Here is a 20,481-nt window from a genome sequence, read left to right on the forward strand (position 1 = left end):
CAGCCCAGTGAACCCCATGAACAGGGGCAGGTGAAGACACGTAAGCAGCTGCAGCGGTTTTCAGGGTTCAACAACTTCTATCGATGTTTCATCCAAGACTACAGTAAAGTGCCCCCCCCCCCCCCCCCCAACACAACTCCACGGCCACTTCTTTCTCATGGACTACTGAGGCAGACATGGCTTTTGCCACCTTAAAGCAACTTAAAGCAACTCTTTACCACAGCCCGGTTCTGACTCACCCAGATCCCTCTTTAAGGGGCCTGAGGACACATCTACTGTCGTAGTAGGCGATATGATCCGGTGAAGACTGGGAGAGAAGCCGGGGTTGATATAATGCAACAGTTGATTAAATGATGAGACGCAGGTGTGCCAACTTTCAGAGCTCAGGAGCAGGAGTAGACACACCCACACACACACATGCACACACACACACACACACACACACACACACACACACACACACACACACACACACACACAAAAAAAACATAAAACTAATATTTTTAGGGACAAAATATTTACTCAATATTTTACTGTGTGTACATTTTAGAGCATAGAAATTGTAGTCAGTGAACTATGACAGAACATTAGGGGTACTGTTTTTTGATAATCTGAGATTTTGAGAAATTGAGTCAGAATAGGTCAGTGTTAGATTTTTTCACCCAAATGCAGGGAACCCTTAATTATAAGGGGCAATGTGTCTTTGTTCAAATGGACAAATAAGATATCTGGGTTTCAAGAAATAAAGATCATTAAGGGAGCAATACTGTTGTGCAGAGAGGGACAGGAAACCTTGGCCTACAAGGTAAACTGCTTTAACTTCACTGAAGCTTCACAGGGCTTTGCCATCTTGGATTGTCAGCCAGATTCAAGGCTGCTGCTGGTAATATAACAAAGTGAAAAAAAAAATACATAAGCAAAACGTAAAACTGTTTCAGACATTCATGTAGTTGCTTTGCTTTGCTTTGCTACATTTATAAACAAAAGTGTCTACATAGAAATTTACACCATGTAAGCCTCTGAGTCTCCATGCAGTGGATGTACTTACTTTGTGACTTGTATGAGAAATCTTGCTCAAATAAAACACACACACATCTGTTTAAACTCATGTAACTAAAGGTTGAATTGAAACCTACACAAACAACCTCTCCAGAATATTGACTGATACAGGGAATGATGAATGTGAGCGACAGTCACAAAGCCCAAGGTTTCGGTGAATTGCAAGAAAACATTGCTATAGCACTGAATGCTGTGCTTCAGATTTGTTTTTCCCTAGGCTCATCTTGCAATTGAATGAATTCCATCAGGCAAAAGTTTGATTAATTTATGTGCTCAAGTACTACTTTGATTACTCCTTCTATTTCAGTTTCAGGTGTATTCATTCTGCTCTGCTGTAGTACTACTAAAGCGTCAAGGCCACATTTCATTTAATTTTAATTTTTATTCGGTTGACACACTTATGTTTCCAAAATGTTGCTCTCTCTTCTTGTCACTAATATACTCTCCATAAAAGTCGCAAACAGCAGAGAGGACAAGGTGCAGCCTTCTCAAAGTCTACTTTTAACCAGCCTGATGTGATGCAAAGAATGCAAAAATGGCTTTTAAAGTGAGTGAATGGCGGTAAAGTGAGCTACGACTTGGCACCCTCTCATCCAGATACGTCACAGAATCTACATTAACTGTTAATCAATGAATTAACTAGATAGTCTTACTAAAAGATAAAAAAACCTTTATTTTGTCAAAATAAAAAACAGTGTGCAACACTTTCAGATCCCTCACAGTTATTGGTGTTAATCTGGCACCTGGTGACAATTTACTTCATTGTTTAACACACCCTATTCATCTGCAGCTCTCCTGATTACTTGTTAAGATGGAAGCTGCTCTAAGGAGACTGAAACCCTGAGACAGCAGGTTGTCCAAATGAAGGCCAAAGGGATGACCCTCTCATCCATCAGAGAGAGGTTGGGTGTTCACAGTCTGTGATTTCAAGAATATTGAAACAGACACAGATTCATTTAAGTCCCTCAAAAAGGCCGGTCATCAATGTAAAACAAGTGGTTCAACACTGCAGCTGGAGTTGCTGGCCAGTTCAGTGCTGACAAGGGCAAGGATCTGTCTCTTCACACAGTGTCTTATTGTTTAAGACTTTCTGGACTGAAAGCCCACTCTGCGGTGACCAAACCTCTCATCAGCAGAAAGAATAAAAAGGCTAGACTTGCCTTTGCTGAGGAGCGTGTTGTGCGGACAGAGGAGAACTGGTCCAGAGTTCACTTTAGTGCTGAGAGGATGTTCAGTTTATTTGTGTCTGATGGGAAACATTATGTTTGGCGTAGGACTGGGGAAAGACTGAACCCAAAGTGTGTAAAGAAGTCAGTTGGAGGAGGAAGTGTCATGGTTTGGGGGATGTTTTCTGCAGCAGGAGTTGGGCCTCTTGTTCAGCTACATGGCAGGGTGAATGCAAATGTTTAAGCTGAACCTCCTTCAGCAACATGCAACACCTTCACTGCAATTGTCTCCAATCAGCTGCAATTTTCTTACAAGACAATGCCCCTGTCACACTGTAAAACAGGTTTAGCAGTTCTTTGAAGCTAAGAATACTGAAACAATGAAATGCTCATCCCAGAGTCCAGATCTAAACAGTTTTATGAATAATGACATCATCCATAGCAACAGGGTTAACCCCACCCTTTCTCTTAGATTAAGACTTCTCTCTAATTCCTTAATATATGTTGGTCTCAGCAGCTTTGCTTGTGCTATTTAGGAGTCCTCCTGGTGGGAAGGTTAAATATTTTGTGTTTGCGGGTCCAGGAGTCCATTTAGATTTTTTTATTTATTTCATGTAATTGCCAGGGCTCACATTCAGTTATTGTCTTATGTACAGTTGATTTTATATAAATATTATATGGCAGTGATCTGACTTTGTGAATGCGGTGATGAGGGATGGGTCCATGTCAGTGATGGCGTAGTCGTCTACACTAGTCCCAAGAGCTGACCAATATGTGAACATCCCCAAAGAACCTCCTCTCATCCTGCCATTAAGGGTATACAGCCATAAGGAGCGACAGAGATGCAGCCGCTCTTTCCCCATCATGTTTACATCCTGGTCTTGATTGTGTCTGTGGCTAGTGGTGGGGGTAAGGAGTACAGAGGACTGTCCAATGATGTGGCTGTAACCAGCAGGAACCACTATGTCGGGCTCACATCTGTTTCTTTTCATTACCCTGGGCATGGTAGTGTCCCATTTCTTTAAGGAGATTTTCAGAAAACATTTTATTGTAAAATGGCGACTCAAGATGGTGGCCCGTATGTGCAGATTATTATCCCATATGGCAGTATTTTGTTTAACTTCATTCCAAAGTATGTTGTTGCATTTTCAAATAATTTCTAGATGAGATGATAAATCCTCTGGATGCCACTCGATAAACCGCTTGAATCTCTACCAATGCGTATGTGTTTCTGTTTGAGAGATAGTAGAAGTATTTCGCTATTTTTCTAAAAATATGACATCTTGATTTTTAATGTTAGATATGAATTCTGAGTCCTTGCTCTGACTTTAAAAGCAGAGTACAGACCCTGAATGTAATAACAAAGAGCTTTGATTGTCGGCCCAAAGGTGATTGGACCTGACTTGAATTGGGTTGGGTTTGTGCAAATTTCCTTAATATCTATTAAACTCAGACAAATGGATAAATAAGAAAATAAAACATATTATATATCAAATTTTAATCACGCTTGGGCTCTTGTAGGCCGGGTTCTGGACTCTTGCATGGCGGGCTCCACTGGAGTGAGCTATGGTGTGTTGCTGTCCATGGGCTGTGGTGGAGTGTGGGACTGGAGGCTTTCTGTCGGCCTCAGATCTCAAGCCAGATTTCAATTGTGATTTTTTTTGGCGCGAAATCATCCCATGGTCTTTTTCACCACTTACATACGTCAAATGAGCCATCAAAACAGTTAGGGTTTTTTTGGTGTATAAACTAACATATAAATCCCTCACAGCCAGACATGGCTAACATTGATTAGCTCGGGGCATTAAGGTGAAGGCATTAAACATCTTTTTTTAACCACTTATACTGCTCAAAATAACACCAAACCTCTGCAGCAGCATGAAAAGAGTCCCTACACATAAAACGAAACATGTCACTCAGGTGAATGTAAAATGTCTGAAAGGGTTTTTACGCATTTTAACTTTCAAGGAGTTGCTCTCAGTGAGTAAGGTGGTGGTAAGGGAGGTTTAGTGTCTTGCTCAAGGGTACTGTGACAACTTTCATGGAAGTTGTTGTTGGACTGTGTGCCCTGCTGATTTCAGCCTCTGAAGAAATCTGTCATCCTAAACTTAGTCTTTCCATGGCAGGCCTATCTCCACAGCACTGTAAGTGCTGGAGTGAGGTCTGGTTTATCATTCTATGATGGTGGAAAAAAAACAATCTGGCTTGTTTATATTTCTTTAAACCACAGTCTTCTTGGGCAGCACTGAGCCCGATAGCGAAAGAAGGGGAGGAGAAGGCCTGAGTCAAAGGCACGGCATGGGATGTCAGGCTTTATCCCAACACTGTACATGTGAGCCAGACTGTCATAAACTCATCTTGTATGAATCTGGTCAAACCCATGTTGTGACTTCACACCCTTATTGTTTAAATCGGTCCCCACAAACCAGTAGGGGGCTCTTGCTTACAATTTGCTTCCATCAACTCTGATGTACTCCATCTTTCCCCTGTCATTCCAAGCACGGAGGATACCAAAATATTAAATTACACACAGAGATGAATGCAAAGATTAGAAGGTTCCAGTTAAAGCGATGTTACCACAAGTAGAGCTCACTGGACAAATGTGTCCCTCCTCAAAATTATTTTTAGCCCCTCAGAGTTTCTCAAGAGTGACAGTTAAATCTATCTGGATTTTATGGCTGTACTATTCTGAGCAGTGAATTTGATCTTTTTATGGCACACAAACCAACTCCATGTGTACACAAATCTTTTTTTTTGCCCCTTGGATTCAAGTGTTTGATCCTCCATGAAGAAGATATAGGCCCAAAGCACATTAATGAAACGTCAGGAAACCAGGTGAGGTCAGATTGGAGGTCAGACTATTGACCTCGTGGTCAGCGGGCTGAATGTTTTACTAGCCTGTTCTGTGTTCGCTCGGCTGTGAGTCGGCGAACGAGACGCCCATGCCTCCACATAGATGTCATAGGAACACACTGTGCAATCCACATGTGAGTCAGCTGTGTGTGGGTGTGTTTGTATGCATCTGTGAGAATTTTACTTGCACACACAAAGACAGACATGCTGCCATGTGGAATGCTAGTGTATTGGCTGGCCGGCTGGCCTGGCTGTAGTGTCGGGTTGCAGGAGGTGTTCCAGGCTGTGACCCTGGCATATCTGTGTTTATTTTATGTCAGCCCCTCCCTCAGGGGAGATGACAGTCCAGCAGTGCCTGAGGGGTTTGAAACCTGAGAGAGGCCGAGGCGGCTGCCTGGTGCATTCAAAGGTCTGAGAGAGAGACAAAGATTTTCTGGTTAAGGCAGTAGCTATTAAAAGTGGGGTCGCCAGCACCTTCAAGGCGGTCAGCAAAATAAGTTTAATTTCACTGCTTGTTCAGTCTGGGATTAGCTTGAGAGGCAACACAGTATTTAGACAAATATCTAGAGGAGGATTTAGATGGCCTACATTATTCATGAAAGTCTGATAAACATTAGCCTTTGATATTTTAATGTCTAAATGCTTAAGGGTACGTCCACACGATTTAGACGTTTTTTTTTCTCTGTCGTTCTTAAAAAATTTCCGTCTATGCGGCCTCAACTCAAGAAATATCTGCGTCCACACAAAACCAGTGAACCAGCTAAAACACTGTGATACACATGCCAGACCAAGTTAAGCTGTTTGTAATTACAGGTTGAATATGGAGAATGAACAGAACACCGCCATCTAGTGTCTCAAGATCGTAGTTGCGACAACAAAAAATTATTACAGCAGTCGGGTTGCCAGGTTCGTTGCCGAGTGTGTCAAGCGATCAGCCTGCTCCATGTTAGCGATGAATCAAACAGGGGAACCACCAATTTCAACCAGTCAACCCTGGCAACCAGCAACGTCAGCTGTTTTTGGCTGGTACAAAGTAAACAGAATGTGACAGAAAGTCATTGTGAAACCTGTAAGAAAAAAAATATTTATTAATTCAGAGTAAATCTATTTTTTTATGGAAAAGCAAAACTTTCATTCTGTACCCCTCTAAACTCACCCCTATTATTGTTTAAAGCAAGTGTTCATTTTATTGCAAACCTTCACTTGTAAGAAAATCAAATAATGTATATTTCTTCATTCAAAAGTCCTATAGACTTGCGTAAGTGTTTAAAGTGATGTTTTTTTATTATTTAAACTTTAACTTTTTTCTAGTTTGACTAAGTTTAGTTCGACTGTTTGACTTAAGTTGTATTTGGTGGGGAATAAAAAAAGTTTGACGTTAAACTCTCACAGAGGTGTTGTCAGTTGATTTGTTGGGCAGACCTTGTGTGATTGGCTGCCGGTTGTAGTCCACGCAGAGCAGGCCTTGTTTTTATCTCGACCCTTTTCCTCCTCCACTGAATAGAGTTTGGGCGCTTCTCTTTTTTCTTTTGTTGCTGAACGCAGCCCATACAGTCCGGCCCCTTCCCCCTCGCTCTCTTTTTTTTCTTCTCCACCCATCCTCCCATCTCATTCACTCTATTTCATCCATCCAGGGTGACGCCAGTCCCTCTCACCCCGCCCCGTTCAACTCAGTCCACACACTGCGTTCATTTCATTCCTGCTCCCATTCCGCGCATATTTCGCATCCTTGGAGAGACGCTGCGCATTTTACGCACTCAGCGCGCCCGATCCTTCATAAACCGAAACCCCGAGAAGACTCTGGAGTTGGCGGAGTGCTTCCCGATGCTGTAGAGACTCCGATCCGTGGAAAAGTGTGCGGATTAATCCATAAAGCGGCGTATGAATCGAGGTAAGTTCCCAAGGAGGAGTCCCCCCCTCAGCCTGCAGCCTGAACGCTGTCGGACGTTTCGCCTGTTCCGAAAACCCTCAAGTGGTCACTGGAGCTGAAATTCAAACAATTTCGGCGACATCGCGAGCGAAATCGACACAGTCAAGCCCCTTCTACGTGTTTAACAAGTCTAACAAGCTTATTAATGCTTTGTTGTGCCAGCTTCAGAGCGAGGGGTGTCGCTTTCACTACAGTTTTATCCCTCTCTCTCTCTCTCTCTCTCTCTCTCTCCCGACACCAACAAACAAACCTGCTTTTCTATCACTTCTTTGCCTCGTATACTAAAATACAGGCTGCAGGACATCTCTCCATCAGAGTTAGGATCCAGATGTAGATCTAGATGGAGGGAGAAAAGAGATGGAAACATGTTTCGCTGCAGCGTTGGGAGACAGCTCCACAAAGCTGGGAGTGAATGGGAGACTTGTTGCATCGGCGGGGTTTTTCTCTTTTCCGACACAGGCAGGCCAGGCCCCAGTCACAGGAACAGGCCATAGGCTGATAACGTGCACGGAGCCAGTGTTTACCCAGTGACCAGAGCACATTATAGGGACATATAAAGGCGACCATCCAGGCTGCTGGTGGATTTGTTCATGTATTTCATCCTCTTCATCTTAAAGAAAAGATATATTATGAAGGGTTTAGAAGTCATTTTATTAGCCTATTTAGATCTCCCCCCACCTTTTCCAGGCTGACTCACCTTTCACTGTGTAAATGAACGTTTTAAAACACATACACTGTGTGGACTAGACTGAAGTGAGGACCTTTATCATTTGCTGTGTTACGGGGACATGCTCGTCACGCAACTATTTGTAAATGAATGTGGAGAATTGTGTAACTGTATCTCAATCTGTACGCGAAACCAGGTTTGTTAATGAGTAAAAAACAACAACAACTCTAAATCTGTATTCAGATTAGAAAGTGAATTGAGGTTTGTGTGTGTGTGTGTGTTTGGGGGGGGGGGGGGGGGGGGGCTTTGCAGATCATCTTGTCCTGGGTCCGAGTAAGACACATAGCGGCCCTGAGTGAAGGTTGCGTACAGTTCAACCACCATTTCATATATGTTTTAAGTGTCCGTTGGTACTAGTGGTGATTTAGCGAGAGACCTTATGTATTTTAAAATCCCCACTGAGTAGCCTATAATATCCCCATATGGGCTTGTAGTTGAGTTGTACATTTCCTTTTAAATATTGATTAAAGGGCTGCTCTTGTCCTTTTTTAAAGCAAAAGATATGTGGTAATACAGGCCAAACCACAATGTAATTATTGGAGACAATTACAGCCTGTAGCAGCTGCATTACTTCTGCAACCATCTGTCAGATAAGGGGAGGGAGGGGTATGTCAGATGAAAGGTAAAGTAGCTTCGGCTCCTTTTTCATACAGTTGAGCTGGAGATGAATGTTTTGAGGTGAAATAGTCGTAGTGTGTTTATGACTCGGGTATAATGTGACGATTATTATCTTTTTTTACGTATCCTTTAGATTATTTTTCCCAATCGATTGATACATTGTTATTTCTACAACATGTCATGGAATCTGCCTATTATAATTACTCCGAGCACAAAGCAGTGTCCCTAAATAGGGTTCAATCCACAGTGATATAAACAGGGGAAAGAAGCAAATGCTGTAATCAGAGAGTTTTTGGGCATTTTTCCTTGAGAAATAACTGAAATTTTAATTATTAAAGACCAATAATTAATGATTGTTGATTGTCTGCCGATCAACTAACTGATTTCAGGTCGACCGCTGTTACAAAACAATCAGCGTGTATCAGAAAAAAAAATCTAAAAATTATTTAAAGTGAAGTATTCTAAAGGTGTATTCACTTTCTGACCTAGTATTAGTATGTTCATAGAGTAATTTTTGGTCGACATGTGGCAGCTGGCAACAGCGTACAAATATTGCTTTATGTGATGCTCTACATCAGCAACAATATCTATGATGTCATTTCGCCTAGAAAATATGGATTTTAAATAGTGATACAAGTGTTTTTATCTTTTTTTTCCATTTTAAAATTTTGAAAAAGTTTAAATATTGATCTTGGAGCAAATTGCACTTTTTATTCTCTATGTGCTCCCTTTTTAAAGTGTTTCAAAATGATAAATTAGGCAGTTCTGAAAGTGTAACAGAGGAAGGAGATGTGTGTGTGTGTGTGTGTGTGTGTGTGTGTGTGTGTGTGTGTGTGTGTGTGTGTGTGTGTGTGTGTGTGTGCGTGTGTGTGTGTGTGTGTGTCATTATCTTTGAGTCTAGGCGTGCGAGTGTACAAAGCTTTGTCAGTCACCCTGGGCAAACAGCCTCCCGTCGTCCCTCCACTTTCCTGCCCTCTCCCCCCACGCCTCTCCCTCTCCTGTCCGTTGACATCTGTTTTGAGTGCTCTGTGCACCTGTAGAGATCGGGAAAGAGTGTGTGTGTGTGAGAGAGGGAGCGCAATAGGGGAGGATGAAGGGAGGCGCAGAATGCAAATCCAGGCGTTTGTTCTGGGCCTAAGGAACGCAGACTGGCTGACTAACGACCATTTGGTTATGTGTGTGTGTGTGTGTTTGCCTCTTGCTGTCCGGGCCAGGCAGGCCTATTGTTGTGGCAGCAACAGGCGTTAGGAGATGAGGACGCACCATATGGCCTCTGTGTGCTTTAGCCACAGCGGCTGTGTTCGTGCGCCTGTTTGTGTTTGTGTTCATGTACTTCACCAATGCTGTTACAGTATGGTGGAGTAGTGAGCGGTGGACCGATAGCTGCCTTCCTCCTCGTCGCTTCATCTGTTTCTAGACAGGAGGACAAAATCCGGCTCACTGATTTCTATGGAATCTGGATTAGGGGGAGTAATCCTTCTGGCAGGAAATTATGTCTTGTGACACCCCGATGTAATCCCACTTTGGTCAAGTTTTCTTTCACAGAATTAGTCAAGAGTTTTTAGGGTGTGAATTGTCTAATTGGCTGGGTGATAATTTCATTACAACAATTTATTGTCTTTCACTGGAATCATATGATGTAATCACATATCAATATATCATGGTATACAGTTGCTTTGTCTAATAGAGATAATAAAAAGCACATACTAACTCAAATATTTGGAAGATTCTTTGATTGCAGTATTGTTTTTTAATCATTTGTGTGCAGCTGGAATTTAAAAACGTTTTTTCTCTATAATGTCACTCAAAACGCTGGTTCATTTTGCACAAAAGTTCTCAATTAAATGAGAGAAGACTCAGTACACATCGTTTTTCAGGTATTTAATTCACACGCGTATACAAACACAGGCTTTACCACGTGGTTATTTCATATGTATTAACGAAATTATCAGGAAACATGCTATATCGTGATCTGTATTGGGATAGATTTTGGCCAGCCCTACATTTGGATGAATCAACAGGTGACACCGTTCCACCAGTCCCTTTTGTTGTTGTTGTTGTGGTTTTTGAATTTATCGAGGTGTGAATTAGAGAATTCTCTCGCATTTAAAAAACACAATTTCCTTTCGATACTCATTAAAATCAACTTCCAGTGTCCCTGCAGTCCTGTTTCAATCTCCTGTCTTTTACACATCTCCGAAATAATCAGACAGCTCCTGCATTTTATTTAATTGTATGGTCAAAAATGTCATAAATGATTTTCTGCTTGCTGTGCTCGCCAGAAAGTGTCAGGAAGTAGCAGGAAGAATAAGGAAAAATTTGGCCGCTGTGGTTTTAAAGAGGATAAAAACTCAGAAAGAAGTGAGGTCTGTGCTCGTATGTAATGAAATTTAGGGAGCAGAGCCGGTTTATTGGAGCAACAATGCTGTGTGTGTGTGTGTGTGTGTGTGTGTGGGGGGGGGGTTTAGGATATGTTTAGGGGGTGTGAAAGGGGGGACAGGCTTTGTTTAAGGGATGGGGGAACAATAGGCTACTGGGTGGGGTGGGGTGGAGATGGGCGGTGGGACGTTGGTGTGCAGGGGGGAGCTGGTTTTTGGCTCCAGGAGGCCGTGGAGCCTGTGCTGGCTTGTCTGACTGCCTTTCTCTCCTCTCCTTGTCCCCTGCAGTCTGTCTCTCTCTCTCTCATGTCCACACTAATATACAGCTTTGTTTATACCTGAGCTGGGAATCACATATCTCGCAATATGTTACTGTCCGAACAGTTTGTCAATGCTATTACCGCACAGGTGATTCGGCAGCATATCCTAAGGTAGTCGTCCATACTGCATCATGATGTTGCGTGTCAGTGAGGAGAAAAACACAATGCTAAAAAGACAGATCCATCTTATGTTACTGCTTTTACAGTTTTCCTTGATCGCTAAGACCTGGGATCAACTTGATCTGCATCATCACTTTCTCAGCACAGCAGAAGTCTTCACCCTTTTCACAGTTAACACAAATCTCAAAGAACGAACCAAAACTGTTGGATTTATTGTGTTAAACAAAAGGAAAGCATTCATGCACAGCTGATGGAAATCACTTTCATAGTTATGAATGTCTAATGCACATGTGAGAAACTCAGGGTGCAGTCACACTTGCCATTCATACTGTGTCCAAGCAAAGGCCGGCGGCTAAAGTCTAGTTCGTTTGACCAGTGTGAGTGCAACCATACCTCGCTTAGGAGCAGCACGCTTGCCGTCCACGGACTGTTTGGGAGGGGTGGGCTTTTGTATGTGAATATAATGTGAATATAAAATAAAATGTACTTTAGATCATCGAATATGTCCTTTAGTTTTGTGTTAACTGAATTTTGTGATAGCAGGTAGCTACGTAGCACGCACGTGGAGACAGGGCGGTGAATGCGTAAATTGAATAACCCCTCCCACCTCTGGTAGAATACAGGGATTTCATAATGTATTACAGATGTCCTGAGGTCAAATTATTTTACCCCACATCCCCACGTAGAACAAATCCAGTCTGAATAGGGCTTCAGAAAATGTCTTTTTCTTTATTTCTTTACATACTTTACATTGTTATAGAATGCACCAAAAAGTCAAGCACGCAGATCACTTTTACTTTTATTAGAGCTAAAAACCCTGCTTCACTCTGTACTCTGTGCCTTTTACACTTTTTGAGGTGTCCTGTTGAAACAATGTAAAGAAAAAAGTGATTATTATTTATCATGTGCAGGTCTTCCTGTGTCTCTGACATGTAAGACCTTGAATAAGCACCTAAACTACACATTCAGACATTCAGTATAGTACAGCTTTTGTTCATCTTTCACCGAAGAACCATTAAAGAATTTCGGGCCCAGAAATACTCAGAATATCCATGCCATTCTTTTTGACTGGGCCACCACATACAAGGTTTTGTCCGTATCTGAAGAGTTGTGCTTAGGACTCACACGGATGCATTAGAAAATTATAATTACAAAAGACATTTCTAACAGTTGTGAATAGATGTTTTCCTTTTGTTAAACACAGTTAATCCAACATATTTTGGTTCTCTATGAGCTCTGTGTTAACTGAAAGAGAAGACTTATTCTTTGCTAAGGGGACGGTGAGCATCAAGTTGATCCCAGTTTCATTAAGTGTGTTTTGAAGATGGGGTAGCTCACTTTATTTTTGGGCAAAAATGTCATAATAATCTTTCATCATATTGTAATTCAAGTATTCTGAGAGAAAATGAGAGAGAGAGAGAGAGAGAGAGAGAGAGAGAGAGAGAGAGAGAGAGAGAGAGAGAGAGAGAGAGAGAGAGAGAGAGAGAGAGAGAGAGAGAGAGAAAGAGAGAGAGAGAAAGAGAGAGAGAGAGAGAGAGAGAGAGAGAGAGAGAGAGATGGGCAGCAGTCATTTGCTGTATCAACATTCAAATCAAATCAACATATAGTCGGCTACTACTGTGTTTATCAAAGCTGGAGTGTATGCTGAAGGTATACACGCTGCTCCGTGAGCATTTATGGATAGCAGGCTAAATCATTAGCCACATTCTCGCGCCACCTCTAAAACGCTTTACTGATATTGACACATTATTGTGAGAGTCTAAGGGCCTGTCCACATGAAGACGCGTTTTCCTGTAACCGCACAACTTTAGTATCGTTTTGGCTGACCATCCACATGCAGCCGGCGTCATCGAAGCCTGAAAACGGTATTTTTTGCGAGAGAAGTGAGATGGACCCATATACTGAACTGTACTCGCAGTGACATGCATGGGAATGAATTAGGCCGACCCTATATTTCTCTCTTTTCCCTGATGGTCTGAATAAGTTGCTTGATTTGTCGCTAGTAGCTTTTTATAAATAAAGTTGCCAAGTAGGTCACAAAGTAGCAAGAAAGGGCCCACCTGTGAGTGCTTTGGTACGGGAAGGGGCTCACAGCAACACCCTCTGCTCAGTGAGGACACTAACTACAGAGTGATTCATGCATCAGAGTCCAAAACAGCACAAAAGTCTCCACTAACAACAGAAACAGTCGACACATTTCTCTCTACGATGGAGGAGAATTTCGAAGTCGCCAGATTTGTCAAGACGTCTCCGGTGTTTGTATTATGATTATTCTACACAGCGCCTCGCTGTCTCTTCTTCTCTGTTGTTGGCGTATTTCTGTGGCAGTTACAGTGCCACATCCAGGCCTGGCATGTGTACTATAGCGCTTTGAGTCAGTTTTACTGGTTTCGTGTGGACGCAGATATTTCTTATGCCAGCGAAAACTTTTTAAGAACGACATAGAAAAAAAGGTTGTTTACGATCCTGTGGACATGTATAATATGCAATAAGAATGTCAATATGGTATAATGTCGCTTATAGTTTAGCCTTCTGCTGACTGTAGCAAAGGTTCATGGCTGCAGCTAATTCAAGTTCATGTTTCTGTAGAGCCTTGAATCACAGTATTTTATTTCAAAGAGCTTTACAGGCCCAAGTTTGAAAAGAAGACAGGACAGTAATCCTCATAGAAAGGATCAGGATGAACTGAAGGATTAGTGCTCTTACAGGTCAACATATCCTCAAAAAGTTCATATGATTTCTTAAGAAAAACGATGCACAACAATTGGTGGACCATGAAACGGCTACCAGAAGTGGGCCGCAACATTTCTACGTTTAGGAAATACAAGTAGACGGTTAAGTTTAGGGACCAGAACTACTGTTGCAGGACCAGATAAGTTTAGGCAATAAAATATTAGGTTAGGGTTAGACATAAAAACGACTTGGTTAGGATAAGAAAAAAAAGTTGTGGTTTGGCTTAGTACTTCTGTGACACTAACACTGCCACTGTAACACAAACTCTGGTCTCTTGAGTTAGTCCTGTGTTTTTTCAACATGCTGAATTGAACAAAACAGCTGACAAGGCCCTATGGGGGGCGCACAGTGCGGTACACACCGCAAAAGCAAGGGCTATGGTCAGTGAGTGTCTGACACCCTGTTTTTTTCTGTGCCCCAACTTTGACCGACGCTCAGCTGTCGGCCTGGTGTGTCCCGGACAATAAGTAGATAAATGGAGAGTAGCGACTAAGCTATCATGGGAAGTTTCAATCAGCCCCATGTTTCCTGTCCTCAGCAAGAAGCGAGCTGGAGGTCTAGATTTCAACCACTGCTGCTTATTTTCCCGGTTGGAGGAATTGACATGATAAACACTGCAGAGCGGCACAACAGCTCAGTCTGCTCTCTGAGCCTGATACGCTCACAGTGGAAACATGTTTCCCTGCTGTTTGCTCACGACCTCGGTTTTTCTCTTCATCAGGCTTCGTAGTCCTCACTGTTGTTTGTTCTATAGTTCTCTGAACATCTCTACGCTCAGTGTAGATAGTGATGCATTATTCAAGAATAGTTTAATAATGGTCCTGTTGGAACCAAATAATATTTCACTGAATTAAACATTTTAACAGCCTCTATTTTTCCTCTAGAGCTTGTAACAATACTGTCTATATTTCTGATGTTTATGCTGACACTGATATGTATACACTGTACTTTTTGTTCTTAAGAAGCTATTAGTAGTGAATGACAGCATGATCTCTAGCGGCTAGCTGTTAGCTAAAGCAGCTAATGTCTGCCAGTTTGCTGTCTCAATCAGTGCGTCTACATGCACTTTAAAAACCCGATTAAAAGGGCATACTCCAGTTTCTCATGTTTTTCACCATGTAAACACCATAACCTAGGAAAAATCCGAGTTCTCATACCTCATAGTTACCAGACCTTAATAACTCCTTTAGTAACTGGAGTTCTCTCGCATGTAAACGCTTTACCCGGGTTACTATCAGATTTCTCGTCTGTGCATGCTCCCCACTCGGCGGCGGTGGCTTTTGACCCAGATATAGAATAAACCAGGAAACAACAGTGTTGGAAACAACGGTGTTGGAAACAACGGTGTTGGAAACAACGTGGAAAAAAAAACAACAATAGAGCGTTACCTATAAACCGAGGGAGGACTTCGCCATGGCAAGTAACATCACTACCAAGAAGACCAGTTTCTGTCATAATTCTGTCCAAAAGTCGGCTGTTTTCCCTCCGCTTGTGATTTTGAAAAAGGAGAACCAGAAAAAAAACTCTATTCTGACCAGTGGTGTTGGCTGCCATGTTGGCTGAGCACCACCTACTGTACCGGAGGTCGAGTTTCCCCGTCATTTTTCCTGTTCAACCCCCCTCATGTATATGAGGGGAACTTCAATAATCTGATCATTCCCTTTACCGGGGTAAGGCCATTTTCAGGTTACTGATGTGCATGTAAACGCACTGACTGACTCTTCTTTACTTATGCTACAGTGATATTATCTATTACTGTTTGCCATCATTTAGCAACACACAACACAGTGGCTACTGTTTAGCTAAAGTTACTTAGTGTCACTTGGAGTTCGTCAGTTTATCAGTGTGGGGATTTTTAGGGAGGCCCAATTTGTCAGGGTGTTTCATGTGCTGCAAGAAATTCTTGAGTGTTAACTGCACAACAGAAGCCCCACGTCATGCCTTATATTTCCTAATAATTGCAGATTGTAGTAGAAACGCGTGCTGGTCCACAGCTGTCTGTGACTGTATGATCGAGGCTTTGCCCCTTGACCTCCAGCCCTCATTGTTAGAAAGAAACCAATAGGAGTCAGACAATCAGACAAAATAAACAGTCAAATTATTACCAAACCTGTCCACGTTAATCACAATTAACAGACCAACTTTGTAGTTCGGCTATAACCTACCAACTCCACACTTTTGGTTTTACCTGAAGTAAAATATCTTTTGATAATCTGACTAGCTGTTCGCTTTGAATTATTTTGGTATGTAAGTTGTTATTATAATTGATGACCAAAATTATGAACTGTAATTCTAAAAGCCAGATATATCCTCAAACTACTTCACACCGCACAAAAACCACATGTACTTTTTGTCAAATAAAGTGGTGTGCATTTATAAAGGAAAAATGTACGGTGAAATTGTGTGCACCTCACACATACAGACCAGCTTATCTGGGATAGCTGCAGGTTATTGTCTCAATCGCTAGTCTTCTTCAATACAGCATGATGTTCATTTAGTAAATTATGGCACCCAAGTTTGGCCTTTAACCTTCAAATAGGAAGTAGCTGTAACTAGAGCATACATTGTCCAATCTACACCAATTTCTCATGCATGACAAGAGTCATGGCCTGAACACATCTACATCTCAATATCTACTCACAGTGATTACGCCCCCTATTGGCAGGATGGAAAATGGCAAACATTTACATGAAATTTCCATTGTGGGTTCTACGTGTCATGTGCGCGAACATAAGGCATGTTTTATGCATGTTGCGTCATCGCATGGCAACCATTTTGTGCTTCTAGCCATGAAACAAGAAGTCACTCTAACTTCAACAAACATTCTGCGCATTTCACCAGATTTTCCAGACATGATGAGAGTGTCCAGGCCTTAAGACAAACACGTTCCAATTGTGACCAACAGCAACAGTGCAACCTACTGGCAACAGAAAGTCAGCCTGATAGGACAAAATTCATCCAATTTACATAACATTTTCAATGTGCGTTATACACTTGATACAGACACAACACAAAGCATGTTCAGTACATACTCTCTAGCAGCGCACAGCGGATGCCAGAAGTGCTGCAAAAGTTGCGAAAGATCGCCTTTGGCCCCACGCCCTTCGCACGGTGTCCTGCAGGGCCCATGGTGCACGGAGCCCTGCAGTCGCTGAAATGCACCGCCATGCCCACCGGGAACTGGATGACTCCCCTGATGCGCATCTTTAATTAATTGTTATTTTTATACTCTATAAAATAACAATAAATAAAATGTAATAAAGTGTAGGTTACTGACTAAAATCAACACCATCTCTCCACTAATTTGATAATAATAACGGGCTTCACCAAGGAGCGGAAATGCACTTGACGCACTGATGCCTAAATACAATAAAAATACATAAGCAGTTGTTCCGTTTCACCAGTAACCATGTACGATAGCATAGGGGAGGATTAAGGTAATATTTAAAACAACTAAATAAATACCAGATCAAATACAACATACATAGTGTAGGTAATAGAAATTACCTCTTCTGTTAAGAGGTTGTTAGTGACAACTTGTTACATCAAAATCACCACCCAGCTACATTCTTATTCGTAAGAATAATGACAAATAAAAACTAAATCAAGTGCTTTATAAATTGTGTATCCGTCTCTTTTATGGAAGCTAAAATGATGCATTTAGGAAACACAATGCAGAAGTCGAGGGACGTGTGGGGCTCGGACACAGCTGGAGTGCGCAGTGATGGCACTGCCATTTTTTTTATCGTTCATCAGTGTGGACGCTCATATTGTTATCGTCACAGTTACTCAGTATAGTTGTAGTTCTTGGTCGGCCCCTTAATCGTGATTCACCAGTTTTATGCTTGTGGCCCCAGCACAGGACGCACATCTGCCGCGCTCTGCCTCCTAACTGGCATCGGTCTAAATTAAGCAGCACCCATATTTTAATGGACCGCAAATCGAAAGCGCAGTGCAGGGGCTAATTCAGTCCGTGTGTGTGTGTGTGTGTGTGTGTGTGTGTGTGTGTGTGTGTGTGTGTTTGTTTGTGTGTGTGTGTGTGTGTTTTGTGATGAGAATGGAGCATATGTTAACTGTAGGTGTGGTGGAGAAATGGATAGCTGAGTACTGTATGTTCTTCACATTCATGCAGCCAAACAATGTTCCTTTACTAGGTGTGGAATAACTCTCAAACATGAACACACACACACACACACACACACACACACACACACACACACACACACACACACGGTTTCTGTCTCAACACAATGCTCCTGAGTTCACACTTATTAAATGGTGTTGGTATTGCTGCAACCTCCCCAGGCCTCTCTTTCTAACGGAGGAGGATATTGTCTTCTGTGTGTGTGTGTGTGTGTGTGTGTGTGTGTGTGACAGTCTACATGTGACAGCAAACCCTCCCAGGTCGAGGCCACATAATGCCTCTGTCTGACTCAGCAAAAACTGGTGGAAGAAGTATAGCAGAGAGGGATGGAGAACCGAGAGAAGAGCTACAAGCTACAAGCTAAACCTTTTTAACCATCCCATTTCCAGGAGCAAATAAGCACTTTACTGTATCAGTGTGCAATCTGCGACCAATTACTATGTGCGCATAAATGGTAATGCTTCTACGAGAGGAGGTGGTAAAATAATGAGTGCATGCTGTGAATCTCTGCCTCTTCACCACTAATACAGCAAGACGCTCTTTCATTTTATCTTTCTATCTCAAGTGTGTATAAGCGCAGAGGAAGAATAAAAGAAGCTTTGCTGGTTTTGTTTCACTGATGCTGCTTTTTCATTTGGCCCGATGAATATTGGTCTTTGTTTTCTAATCATGGAATCGGGTCAGAACTAATCAAACCAACTCGAGACTTTCATAAAGGTGATTCATTTTTCCTGGCATTGAGCAGTATGAATTTATCAGTAATGGATTAATTGAAATTGTGACCATCTGAACTATTAAGAGTGAATGCAGTGACGTGCGTCACCGCCGAGACAAAAATCACGAGTATAGGAGTGCTGAAAAGATTAAAGTCTGAAGTAGAAATGGAGGCTAAAGAGAAAAGTTCAGTCCGCGTGGTATTTGTGCAAGTTGAATGATCATATAGATAGATCATAAGCACTGGGGGGGGGGGGGGGGGGGGCAGACTTTAGTTTGTAATTAGTGTTTTCTAAGTAATTAGTGTCATAACATAAAGAGAAAAAGGGCTGAATACATTGTCGAGACTGAACTTTGTAGTTCAAAAAATAGTGGAGTGGTTCTATTTGTTGTGCCTCACCCCTCTGTGCTTTACAAAAGCCCACATCTCTAAACCGGGCCATGGCCGGCAAGCGTGAAAGTTGTACTCACACTGGTCAAACGAACTGGACTTTAGCCGTTAAGCATGCTTGGGCACGGTACGGATGGACAGTGTTGGTAGTGCACCCTTAAGCACGGCCTAGGATTGGTTCTACTACCCTGATTACAACACACAGAGGGAATGTGACTTAATTCCCTGCTCAGTACGCCATTACCATTACTCCACTATATCTTTAAAAAAGCAAATATCTGTTTGCTGCTATATTAATATTCAGTACAACCCCTTAAATATTTCAATATTCCATAATCTTGCTTCATGGTTGTTTGAGCTGTTGGAGAGATTGGAGATGCAGTCCCCCACAGTTCAGTCAAAATATAGCTGAAACAAAACACTGTTTTGAGTCCTGAAAGTTGTCACATGGTTGTTTAGCCTTGTGAGAAAGTGTGTCTTCGTCCTCTTATAGACCCTTGTTTACATTTAGCGATGTGAGCAGATCTTAAGTAGATACCACTGCATTCAGGTGTGAATGTACCTAGAATGCATTGAGGATGCAAGTTAAGTTAATCAGCGTCTGTCAAGGACACATGTTGCATGAAGACATAACAAACAACCACCACAGTCGTCTTCTCTAGCTGTACAGTTGAGTGCTAATGCTAGTTTTTTTTTCAATGTGGTAAGCAGTGGTTGGGGTTTACCTTAGATACAAGTGATAATTTCATACATGGTAGGTATGGTAGTCAACCATCCTGCAGGCTGTCATTACTGGATGTACACACAACGTAGACACTTTTGAATTAGGTTGGTTCCTTTGAATTCACTCCTGAATTGCACTTCTTCTAAAAGCTATTAGATACGTGCTCTAAGAATAATAATATCGTCTTAAACTTTAACAAAAATACTACACAATGGAATATTTTTTCACAATACTTAATTTATTTATCTATAATTTCTCCTGATATGTCTCTTGGTAGTCAATATTAAAGTTAAATTGTACATTGAGTTTTTGGCCACTAGCGCTGCTATGGCACGGTGTTTTTTATGAATGGGTCCCTGTTTTGTGTGTAAAAATACCTGCTATTGATCTCCTGTTATTCTGCTGATCAACAGTTAGGGGCAGTAATGCATAAAATATTCTAGGATATGCTAACAATGGCAGGGAAGTAGAAGACTGCTAGCATAAATTGACATAAACAATGCAGAGTTTAAAATATTTTTAAAAAATCTACCTATTATTAGACCGGAAATGCACACAAGACGCGTTGTGTCCGGAGTTGGCCTGGTTCCAAGGTGCAGCTCAA

At 41.9% G+C, this 20,481-nt stretch overlaps 1 protein-coding gene across 1 annotated transcript in view; it reads left to right on the top strand.

Moving 5' to 3' along the window:
* Positions 1-6,797: 6,797 nt before the first annotated feature.
* LOC310949218 (transcriptional enhancer factor TEF-1-like) overlaps positions 6,798-20,481 on the top strand; it is a 56,837-nt gene continuing 43,153 nt past the window's right edge. Inside the window, exon 1 of the mRNA XM_083916575.1 lies at positions 6,798-6,969. The gene's annotated coding sequence lies outside the window, so the exon portion shown is untranslated. The remainder of the gene's footprint in view (positions 6,970-20,481) is intronic.

This window comes from Echiichthys vipera (genome assembly GCF_963691815.1).
Source record: "Echiichthys vipera genome assembly, chromosome: 7".
Classification (NCBI taxonomy): domain Eukaryota; kingdom Metazoa; phylum Chordata; class Actinopteri; order Perciformes; family Trachinidae; genus Echiichthys; species Echiichthys vipera.